This window comes from Cynocephalus volans, chromosome 11, assembly GCF_027409185.1.
Source record: "Cynocephalus volans isolate mCynVol1 chromosome 11, mCynVol1.pri, whole genome shotgun sequence".
NCBI lineage: Eukaryota > Metazoa > Chordata > Mammalia > Dermoptera > Cynocephalidae > Cynocephalus > Cynocephalus volans.
The window spans coordinates 41,183,020-41,195,891 of NC_084470.1; the positions used below are offsets into that span (position 1 = coordinate 41,183,020).

Here is a 12,872-nt window from a genome sequence, read left to right on the forward strand (position 1 = left end):
TGCACATTTTAGATTTTAGCCATTCTAAGAATTGTGAGGTAGAATCTCATTACTTTTATAGTTTGCAGTTCTTTAATGACACATGATGTTAAACATCTTTTCATCTGCTTATTTGCCATCTTCGTATCTTCTTTGGTGAGATGTCTAGTCAGATATTTTGCTCACTTTTTTTTTTCCACATCAACCTCTTGTTTGAATAAATAAAGCATATTCATGGCTTAGATTTTAAATCACATTTACAGATGGAGAAAACTTCTAGGCCCAAATAGATAACAGTGAAGCTACTACTGCTGGGAGGAATGCACGTCCCACAGGTGTTTGAAACCTGCAGAGCAGAGACCATCATGCACATCACCCTCTAGACTAGATAACTGGGAGCCAGAGGACTCGGTGAAGTTTATGCAGTCTCCATCTGATTCCCTCACCTTCATACTGCAGAACCAATGGAAAGTTGTGCTACTTTTAGGTGAACTAAAGGTAGGTTTCTGATCATATTAAGTGATATTTTCTCCCATTGTTAACAATTAGGCCAAGAATATTAGCTACAGAAGGGTATCCATTGATAAACACAAAATAATATTAGAACAGTAAGGAGGAAGCTACATCAACAATCTTGTTTCTGCAAATATCCGAGACTTCCACATCACAGCAGTAGAGCAGTGGGTGAACTCCACCTCCCAAAGGTGTAGTCCAGAAAGTTCCTCTTAGCATTTGCACCAAACAAGCCTCTCTGTACTTCTTGCATCTTCTGCTGGGCTATGAGATCCAGCCAGCTTTCTCATAGGGTATTGGTAACCTTTATTTTATGATCCCCACTATAGATCTCAACTTCACCAGCTGCTTGCTCAGGCGAGTAGGACTCCTGATCACTTTGGACATCAACGTCTTTTTTGATAGCAATTTTGTACATAGGGATTACTTTTTGTACTGCAACCTTTCCCAGAGAGAAATCTTGTTTCCTATAACAAACAATCCTTTGGGGCTCCAGCAACTGGTACAAACCCTGGAAATCCATCCAGCAGCAGTTGGTACCTGGTTGTATCTTTCACCACCTTGCTGAATCTCTGTTTTGCTTCATTCAGTAGGTCTGTGATAAGGTCATCTCTTGCTCTGAAGACCTTGAGCCTTGCTTGAATCATCATATGGGACATATGAATTTTTCTTTTGCTGCTCAATCTGCTTTTCTTTCTTCTCATAGTATTCCATAATCTTCAGTCTTTGGGTTTGCACAAGATGACCTTTCTCAATGTTGAACTCTACTTCTGCTTTTGCATCTATTTCTTCTGCTTTCTCATTGGCTTCTTGTTTAATGAAAGCCATCATATGCTTAATCTGTTTCTGCATGTTTGCATCACTGAGAGCCAAGGAGAAAGCGAAGTGAGGCCACCGAGCAAAAGGCTCAAGCTTAGGTTTACAAGGGGTGGTGGAAGGAATGGGAAGAGGAAAAATTTGGCAATTTTTTAATTAGGTTTTTTGTTGTTCTTGAGTTTTAAGTGCACGTGCTTTTAATTGTGGGAGTATATACCTAAAATGGAATTGCTGGGTCATATGGTAATTCTATGTTTAACTTTTTGAGGAACTGCCAAACTATATTTCAAAGCAGTTGCCCCATTTTACATTCCCACCAGCAACATAGGAGAGTTTCGATTTCTCCACATCACTGACAACACATGTTACTTTCAGAATTTTTAATTGCAGCAATCCTAGTTGTTGTGTGTGATGTGGTATCTCATTGTGGTTTTAGTTTGCATATAGTTGGATCATTTTTTTAAATCCATCTACTAATCAGTGCTTTTTGATTGGAGTCCATTTACTTTCAATGTAATTACTAATAAGGTAAAATTTATATTTGCCACTTCGCTATTTGCATTCTATGCATCCATTGTTTTTGTTTGTTGTTCTGGATTTCCTCTTTTATTACCTCCTTTTGTGTTAAATAGATTTTTCTACTGTACTATTTAGATTCCCTTGTCATTCTTTTTTCTTTATTATGTCAAATTTAAAATTATTTTGTTAATGGTTACCCTGGAAATTACAATGAATATCTTAACTTACAACAATCTACTCAGGTTAATACAAACTTAATTTCAATAGTGTATAAAACTTTTGCTCCTATACATTTCCATTCTCTCCACCGTCTTTGATGCCATTATTGCCATACAAATTACATCTTTATAAATTGTATTCCTGTCTTAGTCAGTTCAGGCTGCTAGAACAGAATATCCTACACTCAGTTGCTTAAACTACAAATATTTATTTCCCAGCTCTGGTGTCTGGGAAGTCTGAGATCAGGGTGCCAGCATGTGCAGGTTCTTGGTGAGGTCTCTCATCACATGGCCTTTCCTTGGTGTGTGTGCACAGAGAAAGATCTCAAGTCTCTTCCTCTTCATATAAAAGCATTAATCCCTTTACAAGGGCCCCATCCTCATGACCTAATCTAAACCTAATCACCTCCCAAAGGCTCCACCTCCAAATACCCTCACATTGGAGATTATGATTTCAACATACGAATTTTGAGGAAACACCAACATGCAATCCATAACAAATCCCACCTACACAGATTTATAATTATTGCTTTTTTTTGCCATCAGATAGGAGGAAAAAAATGTTTTAGAAATATATACATTGGCATCCTTTTTTAATGTTTATTTAATGTAGTTACCTCTACTGGTGCTCTTTGTTTATCCATGTGGATTCAAGTTATTGTTTAGTGTCCTTTCATTTCATCCTGAAGGACTTCCTTTACTATTTTTTTGTCAGTCTGCTAATGACCAGTTTTCTAGTTTTTGTTAATCTGTGAGTGTCTTAGTTTCTCCTTCATTTTTGAATGATAATTTTGCTAGATAGAGACTTCTTGGTTGACAATCTTTTTCTTTCAGCGCTTTGAATATGGCCTTCATGGCTTCTGATGAAAAATTAGGTGTTCATCTTATTGAGGATCCCTTGTATGTAATGAGTTAATGCTCTCCTGCTGCCTTCAAGATTCTCTCTGTCTTCAGAGTTAATAGTTTGAATTTTATTCATTCTTTTTCTGTTTTCAAACTTGATAATCTCAATTGACTTATCTTCAAGCTTTCTAATTCTTTTTGCTTATTCAAATATGCTACTGAGTACCTCTAGTGAGTTTTTCATTTCAGTCATTGTGCTTTTTCACTCTAGAATTTCTACTTGGTTCTTTTTTGAAACGGAATTTTATGTTTTTATTGCTATTCTCTGTTTGCTAAATTGTTGTTCTGATACTTTAGTTCTTTCAATGTGGTTTCCTTTAATTCATGGAATATCTCTAAATTAGCTAACTTAAAGTTTTTGTCTATTTTAGTCCATTGTCTGGGTTTTCTTAGGAAAAATTTTTATTGATTATTTTCTTTTCTGTGTATGGGCAATACCTTTCTGTTTATTTGCATATCTCATATTTTTCTGAAAACAAGACATTTTAAATAGTATAATGTGGCAGCTCTGAAAGTCAGATTCTTCTTCCTCTCCAGAATTTGTTGTTGTTTCTGGTTGTTGTTGCTGCTGCTTCTGTTTCTTTGTGTGTGGGTGTGTGGGTGTGTAACTTTTCTAAACTAATTCTGTAACATCTGTATTCTTTGTCATGTGTGGCAACATGACCTGGTTAATGTAGAGGTCAGATAATGACTAGACAGAGATTTCCTTAAATATCTGAAATTCATAAGTCTTTCAGCTTTTGCTAAGGGCTCTCTGTATATATGGACATGCTGTCAACACTTAGGCAGTTTTCTCTGCGTTATCCTTCACTTCCTGCTTTTTCAGAGCCCGAATATCAGCCAGAGACTAGACCTTAGGACCTTCTCAGGTATTCACTGAGCATGCACACAGCCCTTGGCATGGGCACAGCTCTATGCATTTGTATGGCCTTCAAGATTCCGATGACTAGCTCAGAGTTTTTAAAAGCCCTATGCAGACATTTTGTTCCTCAGATTTTCTATTTAAGTTTTTTGATCAGTTTGTTGTTCACCCCAACTTTTATCACCAGCTCTGGCAGCTGTGATTTAAATAATACTGCTCCTTTTATTTAACAAATGCCCCGAGTGATAAGTTGTTTGTACTAGGTAAGCACTGAGGTAGGTCAAATAAAGGCAAACCCTATGGGTATGGTTTGCCAGGGAATGGCCAGATAAATCAAATGACATTTCTTTGGAAATTGGGCTTTGGAGAAGCTCCAACCCTGTTCTGCTGCTTCCAGTGACTGTTAGACTGCGGCTGTTTGTTGTGATTGTGGGGCTGTTGGTTTTTAAGGCTACCCCAGAGTTAGAGGAAGAGTATGGAAATAGACCAAGTTAACATGCCATGGGCTCTCTGTTCTTACTGAAATTCAGCCATTTTTCTTGAATTAAGGCTCCCCAGATTACTGCAAGCTTTTGGTTAATTTTCAGAGTTCTGAAAATGGTGATTTAGACGGGTTTTTTTTATACCATTCTCATTGCTTTTAGGGAAGAGAGGGTTTTCTGAAATCCTTACTCCTTCATTCCCACTGACATCATCTCCTGATGCTTTAAAAGGGGATATATTTCATCTGAGTAAAGGTAGGTGTATTATCCAAGATTATGTGATAGGTCATTTTCCCCAGAAGCAGAGCCTAGAATGAGAACTCCTGTATAAGTAATTTATTAAGGAAAGGCTCCCAGGAGGAACCATTAAGGGACTGGGGGAAACAGGTCAGGGTAGGAGAAGAAGCCCAAGTAGGAGTGTGATTTTGGACCAAGTCCCAGCCTCAGCTTTGTCCTGCAGAGAAGCTCTAGACATGAAACTCATGTCTCATTGTTTATGTCTACCTGAGACAAGGGCTGAACTATGCACCCCCCACCCCCACCCCCAATTACAGGCTGAACTATGTCCCCTGCCCCACCACCCACCAATTCATATGTCGTAATTTTAATCCCCAGTACCTTAGAATGTGACTATAAGATAGGGTCTTTAAAAAAGTAATTTAGTTAAAATTAGGTCTTATGGGTGGGCTCTTATCCAACATGACTAGTGTCTTCATAAGAAGAGAGTGAGATACAGACACACAGAGATAAAACCGTATGAAAACACAAGGAGGAGATGGCCATCTATAAGCCAAGGAGAGAGCCTCAACCATCCTGCCAACACTTGAATTTGGACTTCTAGCCGCCAGATTATGAGAAATAAACTTCTGTTATTTAAGCCACTCAGTCTGTGGTACTTTGTTATGGCAGCCCTAGCAAATGAACACAATGGCTTTCATTTTCCCACACTCGTCAGTGGGGGACATCAGTTCCCAGGCACTTCCAGCAATTTGTGCCTGTGTATAAAACACCTTTAGTAGTCAGAGGGCAGTCCTTCCAAAAAAGCTGCAGGAGTTGCTTTTAGAAGCAACAGTACACAGAAGCTGGGAGGAGGAATCACAGCACTGGTGAAAAGATCTCAGTGATTGGGGCAGAGCATGGATAGTGTTCATCACAGGGTTTTTGGCTGCAAATGAGATGTAATTCCTATGTGGTTTAAGCCAAAAATAATTATATTAAATTACATTGATCATTTCACAATTTCTAGGAAGCTAGAGAAATAGCTTCCAGGGTCACATAAGAAGGACCAGTACCCAGAATAACTGGTCCACTGGAGATACCATGGCAGACAGCTTTAATACTGGATGGTAGGCAACAGCGTAGAACTTCTGCCACTGCTGTCCCTAGAAAATGGGAGTATTTACAATCAGAAGGAATTTGGCACTAGGCTTCCTTCTTTGTGCCACTAGCTTCCAATTCAGTGTTTGTCATTGCCATGTTAGATAGGCATGATCTTTGTCGTATTCATCTTTGAGGAAGGCTGTGAAAGTGAGAGTCAGACTATTACATAGGAAGATATCCTCTCTTTTATACCAGGACTGACAAAGGGGGTAATTTTCCAAACATGGCAAGGATATTCTATTCAAAGCTTCTGGGTATTCAAAAGATGTGATAAATGTCCATTAGCAATGGTTTTGGAAGGAAATGAGTTCTATTTCACCAGTATTCAAGGGAAAGCTACAAGAGACAATATAGATGCTTGCTGCCTGTGATGCTGGATTAAAACTGCTGGCCAAGAACCAATAGGTTGCAAATGAAGGAGGCATCTGCTATTTCTTGCTATTGCTGTTCTGAGCCACTGCAGTTTCCTGAAAGGGTCATGATCCTTCTCACACAGAGTTTTTTTCATTTTCCTGAGTGTTCTTTCAGGTTCTCCTTCTCCTCCCATCTTTGTGTGGATAAAAGCCTCTAGTTCTTCAGGCAAGTCTTTGCTTATCTTCTAGGATGATTTCTTTTCCATTTGTTATAGGAAAGTAAATGTCCTTCCACCTGTTTCTCTCTGGTGTTAGGCTATTTCTTGGTGCTTGTTTCCACAAATATTTTTCACCCCTTTTCCACATATGTTGAATGTATCTCTTTAGAATGGAAAAATATGGAGAATATAAATACTTTTCTTTCTACGTTAGGAGGTTTTATTGACTTTGTGATTACTGCCAGTCCTAGGGTAGCAGACTGTTCCCAAATCCATCTATTCTCAATTCATCATTTCAGAATCTCCTCCTAGACTGGCCCGTCTCCTTCCCTATCACCATAACAACTATGTGTCATACCATGCAGTAGAAATATTGTTAGAAGAAAAAGAGAAATGAGCCCTTGAGCCAATATTCAACTCCAGTGTAAGGAAATTTTTTCCTTGAAAGTCTTGTGAGATCTTGACATTTTCCATACACATGGAAAAGACCTAGGTGGATCTATTTGCTTTTGACTTGGCACTAACAGAATCACCCATGTCTATCAATGTAGATTAAATTAATACCATATTTATATAAATCCCACCTATCCACGAAAAAGGTAAAGGTAAAAAAAATCTAATTTATTTTCTGGTGTCCCTGTTTAATAAAATGATGTATAAAAGATGTTTGTTAGCTATCATAGTATCTAAACCTGGAGAAGAAATGGAAAGAAAGACTAACTAAAAAATATTTGACTCCTTGTCTTCATCATGTATGCAGGGATTCCAGTTACAATCTGTGTTTATAGCACACTCTGGTAAGTTAGAGTTGCTATGCTAAGTAGATGTCAAAATGGATCAAGTCAGTGATTTCAGTATGAGCCCAGTGAATAGGGTCAGACATCAAAGACATGAGCCTGTAGTTGGTAATGTACTGAAATGGAGGAGAAGGCTGACCAAGTTTACTTGTATCTGGCAAATACAGTGCTGGCATTTCAGAGAGATAAAAGCTAATTCACAGGGTAGATGGACAATGACAAAGATGGAAGTGAGAGACCCCAGAGAAAGAGAAAATAAAGCCAGTTATTTAACTTTCTGTTGAAGATTTCAATTTGACATCAAATGGGATGTCACATGTGAATGTGTTATAGACAGAGTTCTAGTCAAGCACAGCCCAAGAAAAAGTGGTTTTCTGTGTTAGTCAGGATAGGTTAAGATATGCTGTGGTAATGAACATATCCTGAAATATCCATGATTTAGCATAGTAAAAGACAATTTTTTACCCATTATATAGTTTTGTGTAGGTCAGGCAGTTCTCCTAAATAGCTCTCTTTCAAGTGAGAAAGAGATATATTCCAGGGACCTAGAATATATCTGTACTAGGTACAGAATATATCTGTACCTAGAATATATCTGTACTGAGGTATGTCATGTGTAACAAGTGATTCCCAGTATAACCACTGAAAGAGAACAGAGGCTGGTGAAACATGAAGCATGTTTTAAAATAATTTCCATCTCTTCTAGTCATATACCATGGACCAGAACTCAGTGAGACAGCCCCAGCCTAACTCTGGTACTGGCTGGTCATCTTCCTGTGTGCTCTGGAAGGAGACAAGGAGTTGATATCTGCCTCAGTTTTCAAGGTTATGAGGGGAAAAGAGCTGCACTGGCATGTGGTACATATGTGAAAAAAGGATTTATTGCCATAATGAAGAAGGCCTTGCTGATGATGGATGGGAGAATAAACTGATGGTTGAACTTTAAGGAATATGAGTACATTAGCACTGGATGTTCTTAGAATGAACTTTTTGACCTAATAAAAAATCTTAGGCCTCACATAGAGAAGAATGTAGAGAAAATATAACAATTTGGACACTATTACAATGCACATGTCAATGCCTAGTGCATTGTATCAGGATTTCCGTCTGTTATTCATTATTCTTACCACCTTTAAGCTGAGATTTTATCCTCTATAAGAGAGTTTAGGAGGGTTGGACATAGTCTCTTAGGTCACTTATACTTCTGTCATTCAACAATGCCATGGTTTTACTTTTTATTTTTTGGACAGTTGATGACAGATTTGATATAAGCTCTGAAACTGACAGGAGAATTTTTGCTTGGGAGGATTATTGTTGGGACTAAAAATGACTATTTTCCAATCTCATGTATCTAATTCACCAGCATTGGACTTTTAAGAATTACATTTGCCATCTGTTATTGTCTTTACTGAAATTATCATATATATATATATATATATATTTCTTTTTTTTTACCTTTTATTGAAATACCAATTATTTTTCTGGAATGACTTTTTCAGAAGGTGAAATTCACAATCTGAGGGATCTACAAGCCCTGCTTACTGTGGTTTTATTTTTTCTTTTCTTGAATATTGTTTCTCTCTTGGGCTAAGAGTTTGTTTGTAAAAAAAAATGATATTTTTCATAAATACTAATCAAAGGATATTATTCTGTGAAATGCGACGGTGAATTTTTACCCAAAGTTTAACCCAGTTAGTGAATATGATGTTTAGAATGTGAGTGTTCTCTCTTTCTGTTGTCGGTTGTTCTGTGACTAGATATACGTGGTGGAATTTGGTTTCAGATTTTGTTACTTCTGTGACTTCTTAAATAAGTTACTTGCCTCTCTATGCATTAGTTTCCTCATCTGTAAACTGGGGTTGGTAATAGTATCTACACAATAGGGTAGTTGTAAAGGTCAAATGAGGAAATATATGACAAGTTCTTAGCATAGTGTATTGGTAAGCAAAGGCTAAGTATTATCATGTTAATAACTAGTAATGCTACCATTTTATTTAAATAGCAATTAGTTAATTAACTATACAATGATAGTTTAGTTAATCTTCTTTGCTACTCCCCTACCCCTGCCCTAAATCTTAATTTTAATGGAGAATAGGCCAAATTCTTCTATTACAGTATCAAACTTAGCCTAAGCTTTCAAGGGCAGGGGATAGAAACCCTTAATTTTTCTGGCTGTACCAAGAGTGATTATTAGGTGAGTATTGCCATTCTTTTGCAGGTTAGTTATAATGATATCTCCATTTAATTATGCGTTTTGTGGATGATCCACTGCCTAATACAGTACCAGGCACATAATAAGTACGTAATAACTAAATGCTGAGTAAACCAGTACAACCCCTACTTAGACAGAAGGAACTTGCTTCTGAAATTATTTTTACAGAATACACAGTCATATTACTTGAACATTCATTATGTAAATTTAGAAATTCAGCACTTCTGTAACCATAGCTCATCCATCAAAAGCAGACCAATCAACTTCCATGTCAACACACTCCAAGACAAGCCTCATTAAAGAAAAAAAAAAAAAAAGGCAAAATTCATTGACTTTAGGTAAGCAAAATAAATCTAGATCTAAAAACAAAATATTTTCTCCAAAACATCAAATGGATTTCTGCCTGATGTGTGGAAGGACAGACATGTAGAAATTCACAGGAAATGCCAAGACAAATTTTCTTAGAAATGACAGTAGCTCAAGGCACCTCTGAAAAACAGAGAGGCAATTGAAAGATGATAAAGTAATTAGTGGTCAAATTTGAATCTTAAATCACAAATGCATTTCATCCCTTGCAGGATAAATACAAGCTGAATCTAGGAGGAATACATTTTCCCCCTCAGATTGAAACCACAGAAGATAAAAAAAGTAGAAAGATTCAGAGGTTCTTAAGAAATAATAGGCAAATGAGATAAGAACCAACTCAAGCATGTCATATAGCTAGAAAGTTCCTCACTTTCCCCTCCTATCTGCCCTGCTTCCTTAGCCTCAGACATAAAGGCTTTCAAAGTGAGTGACTTCTGAGGTCATATGTTATCTGTTTCTTTATCTTTTCTTTTCCTTTTCCTTATTTAGCTTGAGACTTTCAGACATTTCTACTTTATGGTAGGATGTACTTCTTTGGGGTATGCCACACTACTCCAAACCTACAAAATCCCTCAGTTCCTCTACCTTCTTATCCCCATGCCCATTGATTGGAATCATATTTCTTCTGTCTTCTTGCTTTATTCTTGATAATTTATTCCTTCTCTCTTTCGTCCCATCTCCTTCACTTTTTTCTTTCTCTTCCCATTCTTTCCTCCTATTTCTCTCTATTTCTCTACCTGTAAGTCATCTTCCTCACTGTTTCTCCTCCTCCTCCTCATCTATAATCTATCTTTCATGATTTGGCTTCAGTTGTGAAACTTTTAGAGCTCATGCATTTTGCTTTGTACCAAGAATAACTTTTCTGGCAGGAGGCAGAAGGAGCACCTCCACTGTGACAGGGAGACCCAAGGTAGGGAAGTATCCTAGCTGGCCCAAGCCCACTCTCTACCCGCTGCCCACACGGTAGGCAGGAGGAGCACTGCTGCCATGACAGGGAGGCCTGTATTAGTCCATTTATGTTGTTTATAACAAAATACCTGGAACTGGGTAATTTGTAAAGAAAAGGAAATTTATTGCTTACAGTTTCTGAGGCTGAGAAGTCCAAAGTCCATCTGGTAGTGGTGACAGTGATCCAGGGGTCTCACATTGCAAGATGATGGAAGCTGAGAGAACAGAGAGAGAGACAGAATTCTCCTCTCTCTTCTTTTAAAGCCCTCAGAACCACACCCCAACCACCATTTTTAATCCATTCACTAAGGCATGGTCCTGCAATCTAATCACCTCCCCAAGACGCCCCCTTTCAATTATCATAATAGGATTTCCCACCATCTTAACAGTCATAGTGGGGGCTAAGTTTCTAATATATGAAACTTGGGGGACACAATTCAAGGTTCAGTGAGTTTGGGGGGACATAATTCAATCCACTACAAGGCCCAAGGCAGAGAAGTGCCCCAGGCAGCCCAAACCCACACCTCCACTATGCAGGAGGAAGGAGTAGCACTACCACAGAGAAAGAGAGGTCCCAAACCACTTCCATAGCACACAATAGCACACAATAGCAGCCACTTCTGCTTCTTCCTCTGCAAGGATAGCTTGCCACTGTGACCACTGTACAGCTGGCGTGCTGCATATTTGACTGCATTGTCACAAGGAGAGTCACCAGCAGAGCCTGGAAAATGAAGAGGAAGTTTTTCTCCTCAAAGTCCACTCCACAGTAATAGAAGAAGCAATAGATCTACCAAATGACCAGAAATTAACATGGAGATACTAGAAATATGAAAACACAAGAAAATATGACACCACCAAAGGAATGTAGTAATGTTCCTACAGAACAGGAAACCCTTGAAATGACTGAAAGGGAATTTCAACTAACAATCTTAAGGAAACTCAATGAGAAAAGAGAAGACTCAGTCAAACAACACAATGAAATCAGAAAAAATATCCAGGTTATGAAGGAGGAAATTTACAAAGAGATTACCAATTTAAAAAAGAATGTAGAAGAACTCCTGGAACTGAATGATTCATTCGATGAAATAAAAAACACAAACAACAGCTTAAGCAGCAGATTAGAGAAAGCAGAAGAAAGAATTTCTGATCTTGAAGACAGTGTTTATGAAATAACCCAGGCAGACAAAAAAAAAAAAAAGGAATTTAAAAAATAAAAAGGAAAGCCTAGGAAAGCTAGCAGACAACTTAAAGTGTACAAACATCTGAATCATGGGTGTTCCAGAAGGGGAAGAGAAAGGAAAAGGCATTGAATGTCGGGTCCGCCGCCGGCTGACCTGAACAGCCCTAGCCTTGTTCTTTGGTGGGCGAGCAGATGGCCTGGATTATTCTTTCCCTCCCGTCCCCTTTGGAAGGAAACGGGGGAAGAGAGCCGTGAAGAGAGGTGAGCACAGCCACCGGCCCCAAAAACAGCCCAGTTAAAGTACACTCAGACGCCGCAGGGGTTCTGTTGAGCAGTTCCGTTTATTATTACACAAGCACTTGCTTTTAAAGGCAAATGGGGAAGGGAGGTTTTTACATCCTCCAATCAGCTTAAAGGTTACGAGAGCATGCATCCTGTCTCAGTGCCTAGCTATTGCAATCACACAGTGTTCAGGAGCATGGAAGCGTGTATTTGGCCAATAAGGGCTAAGGCCAGGTTCCTGCAGACACTCCCACCCTACTTCCTCCCGGCGACATCTTAGGCTGCCACGTTAATACGCCCTTGTGGACCCATAATGGCACCGCTTGTAATGTCACTTAAGGTGGCGTTAGTTTTTAAGGCCCAACAATTGAAAATCTATTCAGTGAAATAATAACTAAAAACTTCCCAGGTATAGGGAGAGACACAGACCTTCAGATTTAGGAATCTCAAAGATCCCCAAACAGATTCAATTCAAAAAGATCTTCTCCAAGATAAATTATAGTCTAACTGGCAAAGCTTAAAGACAAAGAGAGAATCCTTAAAGCAACAACATAAAAGCGACAAGTCACTTATATGCAAGCCCCCCCCTCAGACTAACAGCAGACTTCCCAACTGAAACTCTACAGGTGAGAAAAAGATGGGATGACATAGTCAAAATACTAAAAGAAAGAAACTGCCAGCCAGGAATACTATACAGAGCAAGGCTATCCTTTAGAAATGAGGGAGAAATAGTGTATTTCCCAGACAAGTAAATGCTGAGGAGGTTCACCACCACATGCCCAGCCTGAAAGACATTCTCAAGGGATTCCTGCATCTGGAATCCAAAAAACAATAATCACTATCA

At 38.5% G+C, this 12,872-nt stretch overlaps 1 pseudogene; it reads right to left on the minus strand.

Annotated features, from left to right (window-relative positions):
• Nucleotides 1-643: 643 nt before the first annotated feature.
• On the minus strand, nt 644-6,780 carry LOC134390063 (V-type proton ATPase subunit E 1-like; annotated as a pseudogene).
• Nucleotides 6,781-12,872: the final 6,092 nt, after the last annotated feature.